The sequence below is a fragment of the Neophocaena asiaeorientalis genome, unplaced genomic scaffold, assembly GCF_003031525.2.
Source record: "Neophocaena asiaeorientalis asiaeorientalis breed wild unplaced genomic scaffold, Neophocaena_asiaeorientalis_V1.1 scaffold87, whole genome shotgun sequence".
In the NCBI taxonomy this organism is placed as follows: domain Eukaryota; kingdom Metazoa; phylum Chordata; class Mammalia; order Artiodactyla; family Phocoenidae; genus Neophocaena; species Neophocaena asiaeorientalis.
The window spans coordinates 4188196-4200670 of NW_020175432.1; the positions used below are offsets into that span (position 1 = coordinate 4188196).

The 12475-nt window shown below is 44.2% G+C and overlaps 1 pseudogene; it reads left to right on the forward strand.

The window, feature by feature from the left end:
- Nucleotides 1-3602: 3602 nt before the first annotated feature.
- LOC112414833 (ETS domain-containing protein Elk-4-like) lies at nucleotides 3603-12270 on the forward strand (annotated as a pseudogene).
- The last annotated feature ends 205 nt before the right edge of the window (nucleotides 12271-12475 follow it).

Sequence of the window (12475 nt, forward strand, 5' to 3'; positions counted from 1 at the left end):
TCTCAAGAAGCACAGGCTGGGGTTCGGGGAGGGGGCGGTTGGGGAATGAGGCTTAAGCTGAGAGCAGTCAAATATCAAAAAGTGTGGGCTCATTACAAGGACAAAGATGGGTAAGAAAAATATGCATTCGCAAATGCTTCTTTTTAGATAAAGAAACACAGGATACTCAGGAAATGATCACCACTAGTTTTTTCGGGGTGGCTGAAGCAACAAAACTGGAGGAAAACAAAATGTTCAGACACTGAGTCTAATTTACACCTTCTTATCTTACAGAATTTTGCTAACTGTTGCACGATTATTTAAAATAAGCGGAGTAATTTATATAAACCGTATTTGTCTATTCAATAGACTTTGTTTTTAATTAACTTGCTTTTGCTTTTTAAAACAATTTTTAATTCATTTAATTTTTACTTTTCTATAAGGACACCATTCTAAGATTTAATCCTTTAAACACTAACTCTTATAAAAGTTTTAACCATAAAAAAGAGAAAAATTTCAAATCTCTTTCTAACTAAGAAGCACTATAAACTACAAACTCTATAAACATTATAAACCATAAGAAGCTTTATAGTTTCTCCTTATATCTTACTCTGGGGGATTATTATTATGCATTATTATTATGAATAATATAATGTACTAAGGATTGAGACAGGCTGGGACCTGGGACCCTTTGCTGCAGTGCTTGCATCTGCAAGCAACAAAATACAAACTGTAAGGGACAAGCAACAAAATACAAAGAAACTTAAGGGACTAACATAAATGCATGTATGTGAGGTTGGGGCAAATTCTGAACAATAAGATACAAAAAGACCAAAACCCACACAGTACCACCAAAGGGGAAGGCAGACCACCTAAGCCACCCATCCAGAATGACCCCATATAAGGTACCAGCTGCCCACTCCCCCAACCCCCAGGGAGCGAGCAAGGGAAGCTGTTACTTGTTTTCGCTCCCTCCTGCTACAGCAGAGGCCCCAATAAAGCTTTGCCTGAATTTTCTGTCTGGCCTCTTATCAATTTCTATTGGTTAAGGAGGCTAAGAACCCTGGTTGGTAACAGGATTTGGGACTAATCCATAAAATGTATTAGACCTCTCAAAGATTTATATAAGTTTTAAGTAGTTTTTCTCCTAGCAATTAAAATAAAAATAAAATTCTGTTTGGTTCCAGAATTTCTTGCCTTACCTCCATTGTATCTCTCAGTCAGCCTACATTTTCAAAGCCCAACAAAGAAAAATCTCATACATTCACAGGAAATAATATCACAAATTACCAAAGGAAAACAAAGTTAAGAGCTGCAATATTCAATATATAAAGGTATACAAGGAACGAAATGCAAATGTTTGAATCAGGTGTTTCCCTATAGTTCAGAAGAAAACCCAGACTCCCAAGCTTGCAGTCCAGTCTCTGCCTGCTGGAATACAACCCCTAGAGTCAATCCCTGGTGATGGAGGATGGGGGGACACCTGACCAACCACAGGAACGAACTCTGGGAGCTCTGCACACCCTCTTCTCAGGGCATAATGAAAATACTCCCTCTCTAAGGCTTCAGTTCTCACAAGTGAGAAAACTCTTGGCCGGATTCAATTTAATGTTGTGATTCAAATGAACTCCCCACCTCATAAACCCTTTGTCTAGAAGACAGAACTCCTGACCTTCACAGACTTTCTCAATGTACTCAGATTACTAAGTGCACCTACACTGTGGATGCAAAGCTCAAGCCTACCTCTACAGCCACAGTTAGAACCTCAGAAAGGGCATCACCTCCCCATCCCCCTACCCACTATCCCATGCTCATCCCCAGCTTTCCAGGTCTCTGTAGCTTCTCTTGGTAGAAAAGTTCCTTCTGTGCTGAGTGTGAGCAGGTAGGACACGTGCAGAGGGGGGCTCCCCAGGAAGAAACTGGGCCTTGAAGTACTTCCCTTTGCAGGCTCAAGGGGGCCTTAGCTTAGAGAAACTGACCTTGAGCTTCTCTTCATACATAGTTGATCTGGACCACCACTGATACTTTAAATACAGAAACCCAGGGTTTGAACAATACAGAAAAATCATTCAATCCAGTGTTTATGTGTAAAGCATGGAAGGAAATTTTTAGGCAATTTTCTAGTTCAAAAACACCCCACAAATATCTATTCCTTTCAGAAAGTAAATGTCAGTTAATAATTATTTCTATGCTAAGAAATTGTTTGGAAACATCGTATGATTTCAATTATATGTGGGATGTAAAAAACAAAACAAACAAAACAGAAACAGATCCATGGATACAGAGAGCAAACTAGTGGTTGCCAGAGGGGAAGGGGGTGGGAAATGAGTGAAGTAGGTGAGGGAGATGAAGAGGTACAAACTTACAGTTATAAAATAAATAAGTCACGGGAATGTAATGTACAGCAGAGGGAATATAGTCGATAATGCTAGAATGATGACAGATGGTAATTAGACTTACCCTAATCATTTTGTAATGTATAAAAGTATCAAATCTCGGGGCTTCCCTGGTGGTGCAGTGGTTGAGAGTCCACCTGCCGATGCAGGGGACATGGGTTCGTGCCCCGGTCCGGGAAGATCCCACATGCCGCGGAGCGGCTAGGCCCGTGAGCCATGAATGCTGAGCCTGCGCGTCCGGAGCCTGTGCTCCGTAACGGGAGAGGCCACAACAGTGAGAGGCCCGCGTACCGCAAAAAAAAAAAAAAAAGCATCAAATCTCTATGTTGTAAACCTGAAACCAATATAACATTGTAAGTCAATTATACTTCAGTTAGAAAAAGAAAAAGGTGAAAAAAATTGTTCGGAAAACAATCACATTGAACACACTTCTAGATGTTGCAAGTCTAAGCCCTGATACTGTAATTTGAAATCACCCAAAAGAAATGGGCAGAATTCAGAATGTTTCCTACACTGCTAAAGGGGAAAAAAAAAAAGAAACAAAAGTGTAAACAAATGGAATGTAATAATAAAATATTTATTTTTTCTTATCTTCACGACTCTCTTCCTTCTTTGGAAACATTTTCTATCAAGATCTATGATTAAATATTTAAATGTTTACTTCAAAACAGAGTTTAAAAAGTGAATAAGGGGCAAACTCACGCAGGGGCAGTTCTGACCTGGAACTGTGAGGAAAGGACAGATCACCCAGGAAAGTCACCAAAGAGGAAACTCTACCCAAAGGATTCCCATAGAATGTCTGTGCCCAGGGAGATTCTGGGGACATAGACACTAGGCTTTTAAGCAACATAGTTCCAGGTGGTTAATCTCTGATTTCCTCTCATGTAAAAACATCCACAGGCAAAAAATATATCTTTAAAAAGAACCATCCACGGCTCTGTGGAGGAATGATAAACCATACTGCGTACTTCAAAATGCACCACGGAGGACAAATATTGGTAATGAAGCTATGAACTGGAGAGGGGAAGATGGCATTTGGGAACGTGGGGAAAGATCTGGAAATTTAGGCATTTACTGCCTGCTCTGGGAAGAGCTGGGGTGCAAGAACAGGGTCGTGGATTTGTGATCCTGTTCCTCAAACATTCGGAAAAGTGAGGGGAAGAAGAGTCCCCACCCCCGCCAAGGAGAAAGGAGGGACTGCGGACCCCACAGATCACAGCTCCACCTATGCATGAAGCCCTGACACCGAATCCCCGGTTGTCCAGTGATCACCCTCCCCGTGGACACCACACAATCTGGAGTAGACACGGTCGCAGCAGTGAGCGGAGAGGCCGCCCTGGGTCCCGACTGCCGGCCGCGCCCCGGGTGGACTCTGGTCTGCAGACTCCGGAGTTGACCGTGGGGAGGCCCGGGTCCCACCACGGCCAGTTCCAACTGGTCCTTCCGCCCCCGTCTTCCAACACCCGTCTTCCCAACTCACCATTTCCCATTTTCTCTGGTTCTGTGCTGTCCACCTCACGACTCTCATGGCAAGTGCAGGTCACAGCAACAGAGGCTGCCGCTGAGCCACTTGAGGACTTTAAGGGCAGAAATCACGCACCCAGGTCGAGGCCCGACTGAAGAGCAACAGAGCACGCAGACCACTCGCCCCACGTAGTCATTGGAGCGTCGCCCACACGTCTGTAACCAGTGACTCCCCTGATTGGACAGTTTGCAAGGCCCCGCCCTCCCGTGCCTGAGTGACAGCAAGCGGGAGTTCACGTCTCAGAGCGGAGCTGGTACTGGCCGTGGGCGGGAACTGTCCCCTCCACCGACACTGCATTGAACCATGAGGCCAAGAGGCCCTCACGGAACTGTGCCACTTCTTCACAAACACGGACACTTACAGGTGATCTCCCCATATGTAATAATGAGTCTGGCTCCATTTTGATCTTTGATCATTTCCTGTGGGACCTCAGGGGCACTTGGTTCTGGTGGGAGGATGAACCCCACAGTCTAGACCAGGCCCCTGGGCCTCTCAGATGCTAGGTAACATCATAGTGAATGGCGAAGAGACCTCTTCCAGAACTGTGGCATCTAGAAAGGGACTGAGGGGGAGGGTGCCCCCTCCTGCAGGTAGGCTATGCCAGAGGGCTCGGGTTGCACTCTGCTGTCATGTCTCAAATCTCAGTAGACATGCTGAGCTCATGGGGGGCTGTTTCCAGGACCCAAGCCACAATGAGCAGCTGCGTGGAGGGTCAGATGGTCACGTCCTAGGACAATTTATATTTCCAGGAGAGCCTAGTACCTGGTGGGAATTACAGCTTCAATGGCATAAAGTGTGGGCTAAGACGGGGCAGTTTCTTGAATAGAAACAAAATTGGTAAACAAGGAATATGTTGCCTTCAAACATCATAACAACCTAGGAGATGCTGTGGGTGCTGAGAAGGACGATCTTTCTTCATGGTGTCAGGGAGGGAATTTACCAAATAATTTTTAGAAACTTAACCATGGTGTCAGGGCCTCACAGTATGTGTGAGCTAATGGCCCATCCACTTTTCATGAGTTCCCTTTTTCAACATCTGTATGTCCCGAATGAATGTTCAATAAACTTCCTCAAAGAGATGTCATTAATGTAATGTTATACCTCTGCTCATGGAGCCTGGTGGATGCAGGTCAGACTATGCCTGCAGAGACTGTGTGGAGTGGCAATGGTACTGAGGTTACTGGAGGGTAACCAGTAAAGGTGTTCATGTCCCTTTAGAGGTGAAGGCTATCTGCAGCTGACAGGCTGTGGAAACAGGCACTGAACAGAAAAGACTTAGCCAACTCCATCCAATCCTATGACAGCAGGATATTTACCACTTGCTGATTGGATGGAGTTCGTACTTTCCATAATGTTGGAAACTAAAAAATAGGTGCGTATTTGATGTAACCACAGCCTCAAGTTTGCAGTAATCCATTGTGAGGTGTCATTCATTTTTCCAGGTTTAAGAATAGGTGAAGTTGGCTGTTAAAAGGAGAAGTACCTTTACTTCTCCTTTTAAGAGGGGATAATCACCTCTTCACTAAATAACTTTTGTATAATGTTTTCCAATCCTTCAAGGCTCTGTTTAATTAACCTTAGGCCATGTTACATAATTTACTTGGAGGATAAGGTCTGTGGGGTCCCATTCTGTGAAGCCAATTTGGAAGTGGCAAAGATTTAATTTTAATTTTTGAATCATTGGTTCAGAGTTTTCCTATACTTTAGGACAATGCTTGCTATGACCATGAGGAATTTAGGCAAGAGAAGAGCTGGCTGATAGTTAAGGTGAGACATGCCTATTTGTTTCCTATCTTATATTCAGTAATTCCCCTAAGATTACTAGGGTACCTTCCTTAAATTTAGTAGGATCCCAATATGACTGTAATTTGAGAACTGGTATTGATTAGTTGCATGAAGGTTTGTGAATTAGTGCATTACAGCAGATGGCAAAATTAATTCAGAACCTGCTGTAGAGGCCCCAGAAACCAAACAGTACCCCTTTATCTTTTTTGTTGTATAAATTCTTTTAGTATGTTTTGGATTTCCAATGGGTCAAATTGCAGGCCTTTCCTTTTTTTTTTTTTTTTTGATTCCCTCTCTCTTGTTTGTTTTTTGTGTCACTGGGTATACCTTGGGGGAGGGGTGTCCTCTCTACCCTGGTATTTATATATTTTTCTCCTCTAGAGGGCCTCATATCAACACCACCGGGATTAGAAGCTTTCCCCATGACAACTTGTTGCTTTATAGAATTTAAGGACCCCAGGCTTAAGTCAGGTTTGAACTAATCCCTTTGCTGTTCCACAGGGGTGCCATGAGTGTTGTCCCCAATATAACTTGGACTGTCAGGATCTTAGCTGCAGTAGAGGCAGGGGCAGTAGCAACAGAAGAACTTGGTCCTGGTGAGAAGGGTCCTGGTGAGTCTCTGTATAAGGAGTATGGACTTGGCCTGCCATCTAATGGCTGCCGTTCCCCTCCCTTCTCTTTCTCATTTTTTTTTTTAAATTTAGTTATTTTATTTATTTTTGGCTGTGTTGGGTCTTCATTGCTGTGCACGGGCTTTCTCTAGCTGCGGCAAGCGGGGGCTACTCTTTGTTGCAGTGCGCAGGCTTCTCATTGCAGTGGCTTCTCTTGTTGTGGAGCACGGGCTCTAGGCGCTCGGGCTTCAGTAGTTGTGGCGCGCGGGCTCAGTAGTTGTGGCTCGCAGGCTCTAGAGCACAGGCTCAGTAGTTGTGGTGCACGGGCTTAGTTGCTCTGCGGCATGTGGGATCTTCCCAGACCAGAGCTCAAACCCGTGTCCCCTGCATTGGCAGGCAGATTCTTAACCACTGCACCACCAGGGAAGCCCCTCTTTCTCATTTTAAATGACAGCTGTTTCGGGAACAAGGACCTGATGGGCTCACCTCTTGCACAGGGTATAGTCCCTCTCTCCCACCACCTCCAGGGTATGCTGGGACTAACCCAGACTCTGTCACAGTTTCTCTCTAACACACAGATATACACTGGCACAGACATCAACCCAGGATTCCTTCAAGAGCCCCAACCCCATATTCCTGCTCCCAAAGGCTTAGGAATTCTTGAAACTTTCAACACTGGTCAGCTGATCATAGAACTGAGTCCTGGTGGGGTTAACAATGGAACAGGGCAGCACAGGTCACAGCACAAGCTCCCTAGCACCCAGCAGCCCACAGTGCCGGCCGCCATCAGACAGCAGAGCAGGTGAGCGAGTCACAGCAAGAGAAGACAGACAGACCCATGAGTGGTGGTCATGTCTGAACATGCCGCTTACGGCACCAACTGTTATGGTTATCTGCAGAGGTGTGGTTCCCATGTTGAGACTGATGCTGGTATATCATACACATACACATACACACACACACACACACACACACACACACACACACACGGTAGGATGAGGCTTATGACACAATTGGAGTCTCAGAAGAGAGCAGGAACCGCCTCTCAAGCAGCTCTGAAATGGCTTCAGCAAGCAAGGAAAGGATCCTGGCCTGGGTTTTTATCATGGCTAGGGGGTGTTAAAGAAAAAATATTCAATGACACTTGCCAAAGAGGGTAAAGCAAATTTTACCCAGAACCACTGTGACAGGTATAGAGACCACTGCAATGGGATTTCACAGGGGGTGAAAAATGAGTTTGGGCTCAACACTGAATACAGTATGGGCGAGTGGGAATTCATGGCCAGAGGTCAAGGTGAGGACGGAATATTAAAAGAAACAGTCAGGAGTTAGGGGGTTCTGACTAAACGGACCTAACAGGATTGTACTGAAGACACGCCAGGGTGATCATACATCACTTGAGGGGTGATGAAAGTGGGGAAATGCGATCAGATAGGGGGGGTAGGGGGATTCTGGTTCAACTGACAAAGCAGGGTTCTTACTAAAAATGGATTTACAAAGGACTACACAAATAGGCCTAGGAGGTTCAGGAGCCTGTTAATCAGGCTCAAACTTTAATAGTTTGAGCAAGGAAAAAATCTTTGAGGGGGGGCGAGGGCAGGGAAAGAGTTCTGCTTGTGCAGTTGGTATCTGAAGCCAGTGCCAGAGGAGGGAGCCCCAGGACTTTCTTAACAGCTTGTCCAGGTGGGGACACAAGGGGAAGAGGGAGAGACGGGTGGGGGGGGGATTGGAGTGGTAAGCTGTCAGCAAACATCAACTCTGCAGATTCCAATTACTCATTACAAAGACAAAGGTGGGCAACAAATATATGCATTCCCAATTGCCTGTTCTTATGTAAAAAAACACAGGAGGCTCAATAAATAATCAAAAGTGTATGTTGGAGGTGGCTGGAGTAACAGTGCTGAACGAAACCAGGGTATGTTGGTGGTGAGTTACAATTTAGAAATAGAATTTCCTATCTTACAGAGTTACTTTGAAATAAACAGAAAAATTTATATATACAATGATTTACTATTTACTAATATTTCTCACCCTTTTGTATATAAAAAACCATTCTAGGATTTAATTCCTTTAAACACAATTACTAAAGTATAAACCATAAATTTTTCAGGAAAGGAAAAATTTCAAATCTCTGCTAACAAAAACGACAAGGTACATCCTGGCTTATCCTTCCACTCTTATCTTTCATGGGGGTTATTTTCAGGAATAAGTAGAATATTATAATGCAGTAGAGGCTTGGGTTTAGCTCCTTAAACGTAGCAGGATTTTCAAAGATTTACATAAGCTCTGAATAGTTTCCCTCACATCAATTAAAAAAGGAAATCAATTGCTTTAGCCTTTTAAATTTCAATGTTCTCTAGGGACATGCATATACAAACATTGATCTGAAAATCAAACATGTACCTGAAAACTTAAACATTCATCTCACATCTTGAGGTTCTCTTGCCTAAAAGGAACAAAAATTCTATTTAGTTCCACAATTTTCTTGCCTTGCTGACATCATTTCTCTCAATCAACCTAGATTTTTAAGCCCCCCCAAACCAAAAATGTTATTTCTCACACTGGGAATTAATTATATAGTACTAAGGGAAACTAGAGCCAAATGGCTGCACTATTCAATGGATAAAAGAATCCAAAGAAGGAAACACAAATATTGGAATCAGTACAGATAAGTAACCAGCAACCCACAGGACAAAAGGAGCCACGTTCAGAAAGTTTAACACACACTAGGCTCTCCTGGTTGAGACAGAACCGCTGGACCAGGTCAGTCCCTGGTGGAGGAGGGTAGGGCCCAGCAAAGCAGCAACAGGAATAAACTCTCTCCCTCCTCTCTCTGGGTAATAATGGAACCACTCCCTTTCTCAGAATTCCATTCCCACAGTGAGAAAACTCAGCAGGACTCAGTTTAAGGCTTTGACTAAAATAAGCTCCCAAATGCATAAGCTCTAACCCAGGACACAGTACTTGGAGACACTGACCTCAGGCCTCTGCTCCCAGGCACACTGCTACTGACCACCACTGATTTTTTTTTTAATTTATTATTATTATTATTTTTTTTTTTTTTGCGGTACGCGGGCCTCTCACTGTTGTGGCCTCTCCCGCTGCGGAGCACAGGCTCCCGGCGTGCAGGCTCAGCAGCCATGGCTCACGGGCCCAGCCGCTCCGCGGCATGTGGGATCTTCCCGGACCGGGGCACGAACCCGTGTCCCCTGCATACCCATGTGCCACAACTACTGAGCCTGTGCTCTAGAGCCCGCACGCCACAACTACTGAAGCCCATGCGCCTAGCAACAGGAGAAGCCACAGCAACAAGAAGTCCGCAACCAAGAGTAGTCCCCACTGGCTTCAACTAGAGAAAGCCCGCGCACATCAACGAAGACCCAATGCAGCCAAAAATAAATAAATTAAATAAATAAATTTAAAAAAAGAAAACATGCTCATTAGCACTATTGACAGAATAAGGTGTTTCCTATGCAATTAAGACTTATGTGAATATAAAGTAGAAGAGAATCGGAGAATATTCCCAAGCAGTAAAGTCTGAATAGTTTCCTGTTGGACACAAAAGGCCTTACAGAAAAATCTAAATCCCAATGGATTGTTCATATGGATCTTATAAAGACATCAGTGGAAAGCTACACCTCTATGAAAATGGAGTCAAATAAATCATTGGTGGGTTTGAGAATACTCTTTTTTTTTTTTGCGGTACGCGGGCCTCTCACTGCTGTGGCCTCTCCTGTTATGGAGCACAGGCTCCGGACACGCAGGCTCAGCGGCCATGGCTCACGGGCCCAGCTGCTCCGTGGCATGTGGGATCTTCCCGGACCGGGGCACGAACCCGTGTTCCCTGCATCGGCAGGCAGACTCTCAACCACGCGCCACCAGGTAAGCCCCTGAGAATACTGTTAATTAGGAAAGCAAAGAATCTGAAAAATAAGCTGGAAGATGGTGTCCTTGACTCCGATGTATCTGTCTCTATCTGTATGATGGCTCAGAAATCTGACTAACGCCTTCTTCACATCAGCTTTCCAAATCTCATGCAAAAGAGGCTATTGGTGAATTCTACCATGGAACCATAAAGGGGATGAATTCTGGAATACCTAGTTCCTGATTTAACCTTCAGGGAGGATATCTCCAACTCTACATTTTATGGTCCTATCACATCCCTCTTCTTATATCAAAGTCTGCCTCAGTAAATGAAGATGTCACTACTGATCACTTGTATTTCCACCACATAATACACCTTAAACATTGTTTCAGGATCTGCTTTCTTGTGTAAGTAAATAGAGGGTAGCAATATAGAAAGTCCTGCTTTCCTTGATTATTAGTAAAGATTCACCATAAAGATAAAATATGGTTCATCTTTAGTTTTGTAACCATTACAAATTATATATATATATGATGTGGGCTTGAGTATTGACATTGTTAACTGAGATTGAGACTTCCAACTGATATGGCCTACAAATATTTGTGATGCTGTGTTTTTGTGTGTTTAATGTCATTTAAGAGGATATTCATTTTCTTAAATAAATTAAAGTCTTATATCTGGCTCCACCACGGGGGTGTCAGTGGCTGCCTCACTGTCCTTGAGTTCTCAATGTTAGGAGGTGGCCGGTGGAGAGAAGCATGATGTTTGAGGCAGAGACCCTGAGGCAGCCTCGCAAGTGGCCTCCTTCATTGCTGTTAACAATGCCATCACCCTGTGGCAGTTCCTCCTTCAGCTCCTAAAGGAGCCTCAGAACGATCACATGATCTGCTGGACTTCTAATGATGGGGAGTTCAAGCATTTGCAGGCAGAAGAGGTGGCTCGTCTCTGAGGGATTCAAAAGAACAAGCCTAACATGAATTATGACAAACACAGCCGATCCCTCAGATACTATTATATGAAGAATATCATTGAAAACGTGAGGGGTCAGAAGTTTGTGTACAAGTTTGTCTCGCACCCAGAGATTTTTGAATACGGTTCCTATGCCAGTGGGCAGGCTTGAGGGAGACTGAAGCTTTACGCATCAGTGAAGTCAGCAGCGAGAGATCCATAGATGAGGAGAGTGGAGGGAAAAAGAAGCCACCGCAGCCTGGTGCCAAGACCCCTAGCTGCAGTGACTACAGACACTCTGGCTTATATTCTTCATTTACCCTTAAATCTTTGAACTCCTCCAATAGGAAGCTTTTCAAATCTATAAAGGTTGAGAATCCAGCTGAGAAATTTGCAGAGAAAAAAATCCCCTCTGTTATCAAATTTGTAACACCTTCCAAAAAGCCACCAGCAGAAACTCTTGCTGCTGTCAATTCAACTGACCCAAGTATTTCTCCATCTTCCAAGGAAACAATCCAAGCGTTGGAGAGTTTATATTCCCCCAAACTGCCTTCCCTAGAAGCACCAACTTCTGCATCCAGCACAACTGCTGCTTTTACCACCACACCTCCTATTTCGTCCGTTTGCCCTTTTCAGGAACCTCCTAGAACACCTTCACTACCGCTGAGTTCCAACCCAGACACGGACCCAGACATGGACGCAGACATGGACGCAGACAGGGAATTAGTGGCTTCTCAGCCAATGGAAATTCCAGATAACTTGTCACTGGAGCCGAAAGACCAGGATTCAGCTTTGCCAGAAAAGGACAAAATAATTCATCAAGGTCCAAGAAACCCAGAGGGTTAGAGCTGGCACCAACCCTCATGATCACAAGTGATCAAAGCCCACCGATAATATTAAGCCCATCTCTCCCTAGAGCTTTTCTTAGGCCAGCACTATTTTCACAGACACCCATCTTACTGTCTTGGAGTCCCTTGCTCTCCAGTATCTACTTTTGGAGTATTCTCAGCCCTGTTGCTCCCCTAAGTCCAGCCAGACTTCAAGGTGCTAAAACACTTTTCAAGTTTCCTTCTGTGCTGAACAGTCATGGTCTGTTCACTGTTTAGCCTGGATGGACCTTCCACCCCTGGCCCATTTTCCCCAGATCTACAGAAAAAATAACCTATGCACTTGTGGAATGAGAGAACCAAGGAATAAAGAAACAGACAGACATCGAACAAGAATACTTTTAAAGTGTGCAATTGATGCTTCCACAATGATAATAGTCTATTGTGATTTCTGCCATTTCCCATTAAAATGCTTATTTAGGAGTCCCTCAAAAAAATAAAAAGATTCACTCTCTTCCTACATTTCAATTATACTATAC